Source organism: Anastrepha ludens, unplaced genomic scaffold (genome assembly GCF_028408465.1).
Source record: "Anastrepha ludens isolate Willacy unplaced genomic scaffold, idAnaLude1.1 ptg000018l, whole genome shotgun sequence".
Taxonomy (NCBI): Eukaryota; Metazoa; Arthropoda; class Insecta; order Diptera; family Tephritidae; genus Anastrepha; species Anastrepha ludens.
Genome location: NW_026530029.1, coordinates 282,274 through 290,266, shown reverse-complemented (window position 1 = coordinate 290,266; position 7,993 = coordinate 282,274). Strand labels below are relative to the sequence as shown.

The window sequence follows — 7,993 nt, the reverse complement described above, 5'->3', positions numbered from 1 at the left end:
ACCACCAATGCCTTGCCGGACGGAACACTGTTCCCCGAACAAGGACGGGTCGACCAAGGTGGAGCTAACGCCGAGCTCGACCGCAGGCAAAAACACAACACGCTTTGGTCGTAGCACCTGCACAAGGTATTCAACCTTGGCACAGTACTGTACCCACGCACAAAAGGGGACGCCCTTTTTACTGTTGCCAAATATGGCAATATAGCGGCACGACTACCTAGTGTACACGCACTCAAGGAACCCACGCCGAAAAATAACAGCGCGACACTAAACCGACGCCAAGAACTAACGGCACGCGCCAAAAACCACGCCGAAAAATAACGGCACGCCCGCAAAAGTTGTAAACAACTTTAGCGGAAAATTACCGACGCTATAAATAGCAGCACTCACAAACACGCACTCTGTGTCAATAGCACGGAGTATAGTGGCACTCACTGGAGTGTCCAACAACACTACCGTACGGCACTTTCAATCACTCGTAAACACTGTACCGCTATGGTACAGCTACGACAAAAGTAGCGTCACTCGCACAACGGCACTCACTATTGCAATTAATTGTAAACACTGTACCGCTATGGTACAGCCACAACAATATTAGCGTCACTCGCACAACTGTATACAACCGGTTATCACACGCGGATAAAGCACACAGGCACACAGCGAAATCACAAAAATAGCGCACAGTACACGGCACGTCCGTTCGCCTCAGCAGTCACACTGAGAATGAGTAGATAGGGACAGTAGGAATCTCGTTAATCCATTCATGCGCGTCACTAATTAGATGACGAGGCATTTGGCTACCTTAAGAGAGTCATAGTTACTCCCGCCGTTTACCCGCGCTTACTTGAATTTCTTCACTTTGACATTCAGAGCACTGGGCGGAAATCACATTGTGTCAACACCCGTTAGGGCCATCACAATGCTTTGTTTTAATTAGACAGTCGGATTCCCCAAGTCCGTGCCAGTTCTGAATTGATTGTTAATTGATAATCGTTATAATTTAAAAAGAATATATATCGAATGATATAATTCCTTAAAAATTTTAGCAAGAAAGTTCCACAATTGGCTACGTAACTACTATCCGGGGAACAAGAATCGTAATTCTCTATTTACCCAGAACGAGTACATAAACCATGGTATTGCTTCCCAATCAAGCCCGACTATCTCAATCTTCAGAGCCAATCCTTATCCCGAAGTTACGGATCTAATTTGCCGACTTCCCTTACCTACATTATTCTATCGACTAGAGACTCTTCACCTTGGAGACCAGCTGCGGATATTGGTACGGCCTGTTGAGAAGTTTGCGTGACCCCACCATAAATTTTCAAGGTCCGAGGAGAAAATATCGACACAACAGTAGTCCATCTACCATATCTCTCTTCGAAAGACTTCCATGGTAGTACGACTATAAAACAGAAAAGAAAACTCTTCCGATATCTCTCGACGGCTTCTTTATGGTCGTTCCTGTTGCCAGGATGAGCACAAGGCCCATTTTTAATAACAAACGGATACTCAACAGGTTACGGAATTGGAACCGTATTCCCTTTCGTTCAAAATAATTCAAGTATTTAATTATTTTGAATAATATATATAAATTGTATTAATATTTTTTATTGAAAACTTAAAAATTTTCGGCTTTCGCCTTGAACTTAGGACCGACTAACTCGTGATCAACCACTGTTCACACGAAACCCTTCTCCACTTCAGTCCTCCAAGGTCTCATTCGATTATTTGCCACTACCACCAAGATCTGTACCAATAGCGGCTCCATGCAGGCTTACGCCAAACACTTCTAAGCACACTATTGTACCCTCCTACTCACTAAAGTTTCAAAATTTATAAATCAATCGAAATTGTTTTATAAATCACCTACTTTAGCGGTAATGTATAGGTATACGACTTAAGCGCCATCCATTTTAAGGGCTAGTTGCTTCGGCAGGTGAGTTGTTACACACTCCTTACCGGATTACGACTTCCATGTCCACCGTCCTGCTGTTTTAAGCAGCCAACGCCTTTCATGGTATCTGCATGAGTTGTTAATTTAGGCACCGTAACATTACGTTTGGTTCATCCCACAGCGCCAGTTCTGCTTACCAAAAGTGGCCCACTGGGCACATTATATCATAACCTCAACCTTCATATCAAGAAAGGTGAGGTTCTTACCCATTTAAAGTTTGAGAATAGGTTAAAATCGTTTCGACCCTAAGGCCTCTAATCATTCGCTTTACCAGATAAGATTATTTTATATAATTTTTAAATGCACCAGCTATCCTGCGGGAAACTTCGGAGGGAACCAGCTACTAGATGGTTCGATTGGTCTTTCGCCCCTATACTCAATTCTGATAATCGATTTGCACGTCAGAACTGTTTCGGTCTTCCATCAGGGTTTCCCCTGACTTCAACCTGATCAAGTATAGTTCACCTTCTTTCGGGTCACAGCATATATGCTCAAGGTACGCTCCAGTTAGAGGTATAAATAATAATAAATTATCATTATACATAACTATATGGAACGCCCCGGGATTGAATTAATTGACTATTTAAGAAAATAGACAAAAAATTAATCCCATTATATTTAAGTTAAGTTAATTATGCCATTAAGTTTAATATAACTCATTGACTTGCACATATGTTAGACTCCTTGGTCCGTGTTTGCAAAAAATGAATTTTAGCATTATATATAATAAAATCTATCAACACTTTATCAAATCATTAGTATTTATTCTATGTTAATATGCTTAAAAAGCAAATTAAATTAAATAAACTTAATATCACCAATGATCTTTTGATAAATACTTTATTATGTTAACAGATTACAATGTCCTTATATGAAAAAAATGCACAATATTTTTATTTATTTAATGATGAATTTTTCATAATGGATATTCAGGTTCATCGGGCTTAACCTCTAAGCAGTTTCACGTACTATTTAACTCTCTATTCAGAGTTCTTTTAAATTTTCCCTCACGGTACTTGTTTGCTATCGGTCTCATGGTTATATTTAGTTTTAGATGGAGTTTACCACCCACTTAGTGCTGCACTATCAAGCAACACGACTCTTTGGAAATATCTTTCTAGTAATCATTAACGTTATACGGGCCTGGCACCTTCTATGGGTAAATGGCCTCATTTAAGAAGGACTTAAATCGTTAATTGCTCATACTAGATATTGGGATATTCCATACACTGCATCTCACATTTGACATATAGACAAAGTGACTTAGTGCTGAATTATTTTCTTTTCGCTCGCCGCTACTAAGAAAATCCTTGTTAGTTTCTTTTCCTCCCCTCATTAATATGCTTAAATTCAGGGGGTAATCCCATATGAGTTGAGGTCGTTTTAATATTTTTTATCTTCTCACAATTTAATAAATAATTATATCATCTTTTCATCTCTATTTTTCTTTTTTCCTTTTATATAAATATATATTATAAATAATAATTATGTAAAATGAGGCAATTCTAGAATAAAAAAAATTAATTTTTATGCTAGACATTCCTCCTTTAATTACATATATAAATTAATATTTTATATATATATAAATAATATGAAAATTTTTTAAAGAGAATACTTAGATTCAACATTTTTTTTATTTCATTTTATTTGAGAGGATTTTTTTTTTTTAAGAATATATTAATAAATAAAAAATTCATTATATATCTTTATTTTTTTGCTATTAATATTATGAATTATTTAAAATCCAATAATATACACATTTGCTTAAATTCAATTATTTTTATAAAAGAATAAGCAACTTATTTAGCATAGTCTTACAACCCTCAACCATATGTAGTCCAAGCAGTACTTTAAAATTTAATTTATTGTACATAACAGCATGGATTGTCAAAATGTCGGTGTTCATGTGTCCTGCAGTTCACATGATGACGCACAGTTTGCTGTGTTCTTCATCTACCCATGAGCCAAGTGATCCACCGCTTAGAGTATTTTTTTATTTATTTTTATTTATAACAAATGTCAATTTTATTTGCATATATTAATTGAAAGAGTAAAATTAAATAATAATAATAATAATATATAAATTGATTTTCTTTCAATAATATATATCAAATATATTTAATTCTAAATATTTTTATTAAGTTGCGAATGTCTTAGTTCAACAATAATACAGTGGTGGTATTTATTGTGATTCATTATTTTGTATTTTTTAATCATTTTATTTATATAATAATAAATATATACCACTTTTGTTATTGTGAACAAATTAACTTATCATTCAATTAAATATATGTGATGAATAATAAATACAACTTTTTATTTTCATGTTTAAATGTTTTTAGAAGAAAAAACGAGGTGTGTGTGTCAGCTCCGACACACGACTGGAGTTTACTCCTTAAGAACGATTACCGTGATATTTAAAAATATATTTAATATGCAAAAGGAGTAAATAAAGACCTTTTCTATATTACTGGAAAAATGTAAATTTATTTATTAGCAGCGAATTGCGGAATTAAATTACCTAATCCTTCTCCTTGTGTTTTCATCATATCGTTAAGATGAAAATAATTAAACAAAGCAAAAACACCGAAATATTCCACCAATGTAATTTCTATGAAGAAAAACCTTTCACAACAGTATTGATAGCTGATTGTCAATTTTGCAGGTATCTGCCATATGTGAATGGGTATATTAATTTTGTTGATTTATTGGTAATTAATGCATATGAGAACGTATTTTAAGCTCTCTGGAACCTTTATTTTTAAATATCACGGTAATCGTTCTTAAGGAGTAAACTCCAGTCGCGTGTCGGAGCTGAAAACTCACAGTGGTGTTCCCCCTTTATGAGATGAGAAGGCGCAAATGTTACTGTTAACTATTTTTAGTAAAATTGAGATTTGTAAGGTTTGTAGCAGCAGATAATGTTAATTATATGCAACAGAATGCAGAATTCTCTTGCATGTTAATTAACATTCTCTGCAGAAACTCATTTAAAACGTGCATTGGGTAAAATTTCCGGTACGTTGTGCTGCTACCTACTCGTCCACTGTTTGATGTGCACTGTAGTAGCGTCTTTGCAAAATGGAACCAGAAATGGTTCGTAGCTTAGCTAGCGCACAGTTTACAAAATTTACTTTTATGTAGGATAGCTAACAGAGGCGTTTTATGTTTCCAGCTATGCAATTTTGCTATTTGCAAAATTAGTGAATATACTTTGTAAGCCACACATTTATGATGATGAGCCACAGTTTGATGTCAAATGTAGCAGCGAAACACTCTGAGTAGTTTCTCCATTGTAACAAAACATTCGCAGGCACAATTACGCATGCACAGTTTGAGGTGAAATGTAGTAGCAAAAACACTGAGTAGCTGCTGTATGGTTTGTTGTTGCATTATTGCGCTGCGCAGATAATATTCAAATATTCAAAGTGGTGGTTTGTGTCTTCGTTGGAAAAATTTAAAATAAACACTTACCAATTAAATAAACCATGAAAAACACAAACCAAAAGAGAAAAGGGCAACGCGTCACTTCCGTCAGCGTACACTTCCGGTGATTCACATGATTTTACTACCCATATTTTTCATACCATGGGCCTTATGTATCGTTTCTTAAGGAGTAAACTCCAAAAATAAGAAAAAACATTACAAAATGTACCATCATATTATATTTAATATGATATAATTGATGGCTCAGAAATTGAATGAAAAAGAATAAAAAGAATATGGATTCAAAACAATCATATATTTTTCTTTTTTTTTTCTTTTGTTTGTGTTTTTGTTTTTATTTTTTTGGTATGTACTATTTTTTGTTTGTTTGTTTTTCTTACGGATATGGAACACAATAATGATCCTTCCGCAGGTTCACCTACGGAAACCTTGTTACGACTTTTACTTCCTCTAAATAATCAAGTTCGGCCAACTTTTGCGAAACAACCGTGACACACGAGGCGTCACAGTGATCACGTCCGGAGACCTCACTAAATAATTCAATCGGTAGTAGCGACGGGCGGTATGTACAAAGGGCAGGGACTTAATCAATGCGAGTTAATAACTCACACTTACTGGGAATTCCAAGTTCATGTGAACAGTTTCAGTTCACAATCCCAAGCATGAAAGTGGTTCAGCGGTTTACCCGGACCTTTCGGTCTAGGAAATACACGTTGATACTTTCATTGTAGCGCGCGTGCAGCCCAGGACATCTTAGGGCATCACAGACCTGTTATTGCTCAATCTCGCTACTGCTAGACGCAATTTTTCCATTTAAGAGGCTAGTGTCCTTATAATGGGACACACCAACAGGTACGACTCCACTTATATAAACACATTCAAACACTTGTACATTCAAGATGTACGCATGAAATAAGGCTATATAAGTTTCAACATCATAATCCTGAAAGCATCTATTTAATATATTTGAGTCTCGTTCGTTATCGGAATTAACCAGACAAATCACTCCACGAACTAAGAACGGCCATGCACCACCACCCATAGATTCGAGAAAGAGCTATCAATCTGTCTTACACGCTTATGTTCGGACCTGGTAAGTTTTCCCGTGTTGAGTCAAATTAAGCCGCAGGCTCCACTCCTGGTGGTGCCCTTCCGTCAATTCCTTTAAGTTTCAGCTTTGCAACCATACTTCCCCCGGAGCCCAAAAGCTTTGGTTTCCCGGGAAGCGACTGAGAGAGCCATAGTAGTAGCTACACCCAATTGCTAGCTGGCATCGTTTATGGTTAGAACTAGGGCGGTATCTGATCGCCTTCGAACCTCTAATTTCGTTCTTGATTAATGAATACATCTTTGGCAAATGCTTTCGCTTAAGTTAGTCTTACGACGGTCCAAGAATTTCACCTCTCGCTTCGTAATACTAATGCCCCCAAACTGCTTCTATTAATCATTACCTCTTGATCTAAAAACCAATGAAAGTAGAACAGAGGTCTTATTTCATTATTCCATGCACAAAATATTCAGGCATTTGGAGCCTGCTTTACGCACTCTAATTTGTTCAAAGTAATTGTACCGGCCCACAACAACACTCGATGAAGAGCACTGAAGTAGGTTTAAATAGGAGGAATATATAAAAAATACATTGTATTAATTATATATAAGAACTCCACTGGTAATACGCTTACATACATAAGGTAATGTACATACCACAATATGTAGTTGTACTACCCGTATGAAGCACAAATTCAACTACGAACGTTTTAACCGCAACAACTTTAATATACGCTATTGGAGCTGGAATTGCCGCGGCTGCTGGCACCAGACTTGCCCTCCAATAGGTTCTTGTTAAAGGATTTAAAGTGTACTCATTCCAATTACAGGGCCTCGGATATGAGTCCTGTATTGTTATTTTTCGTCACTACCTCCCCGAACTGGGAGTGGGTAATTTACGCGCCTGCTGCCTTCCTTAGATGTGGTAGCCGTTTCTCAGGCTCCCTCTCCGGAATCAAACCCTGATTCCCCGTTACAATTGCAACCATGGTAGTCCTAGATACTACCATCAAAAGTTGATAGGGCAGACATTTGAAAGATCTGTCGTCGGTACGGGACCATACGATCTGCAAGTTATCTAGAGTTCAACCAATTTAACGATCAAATGATCGCTTGGTTTTAGTCTAATAAAAGCACACGTTCCATAAGGTCCGTGTTTATATTGCATGTATTAGCTCTAGAATTACTACAGTTATCCAAGTAACTGTTAACGATCTATGGAACCATAACTGATATAATGAGCCTTTTGCGGTTTCACTTTTAATTTGTTTGTACTTAGACATGCATGGATTAATCTTTGAGACAAGCATATAACTACTGGCAGGATCTACCAGAATAATATTTATTTATATATTTTTCTTTGTTTTTCATATTTGAAAATTTCATAAATTACGACGGTGTATATAAAGAGGAAAGGGGAAAACACACATATAATAGAACGTAATTATAATAACACAATTTATTTATCATCATCATTATTTCTTAATAATGTGTTTTTATTTGTATAAAATATTTGTATTTTATTTGGTCTTCTTTGTTGTG

The 7,993-nt window shown here is 36.2% G+C and overlaps 2 pseudogenes; both read right to left on the bottom strand.

The window, feature by feature from the left end:
- Positions 1-685: 685 nt before the first annotated feature.
- LOC128870673 (large subunit ribosomal RNA) lies at positions 686-3,338 on the bottom strand (annotated as a pseudogene).
- A 2,461-nt stretch (positions 3,339-5,799) lies between these two features.
- LOC128870659 (small subunit ribosomal RNA) lies at positions 5,800-7,788 on the bottom strand (annotated as a pseudogene).
- Positions 7,789-7,993: the final 205 nt, after the last annotated feature.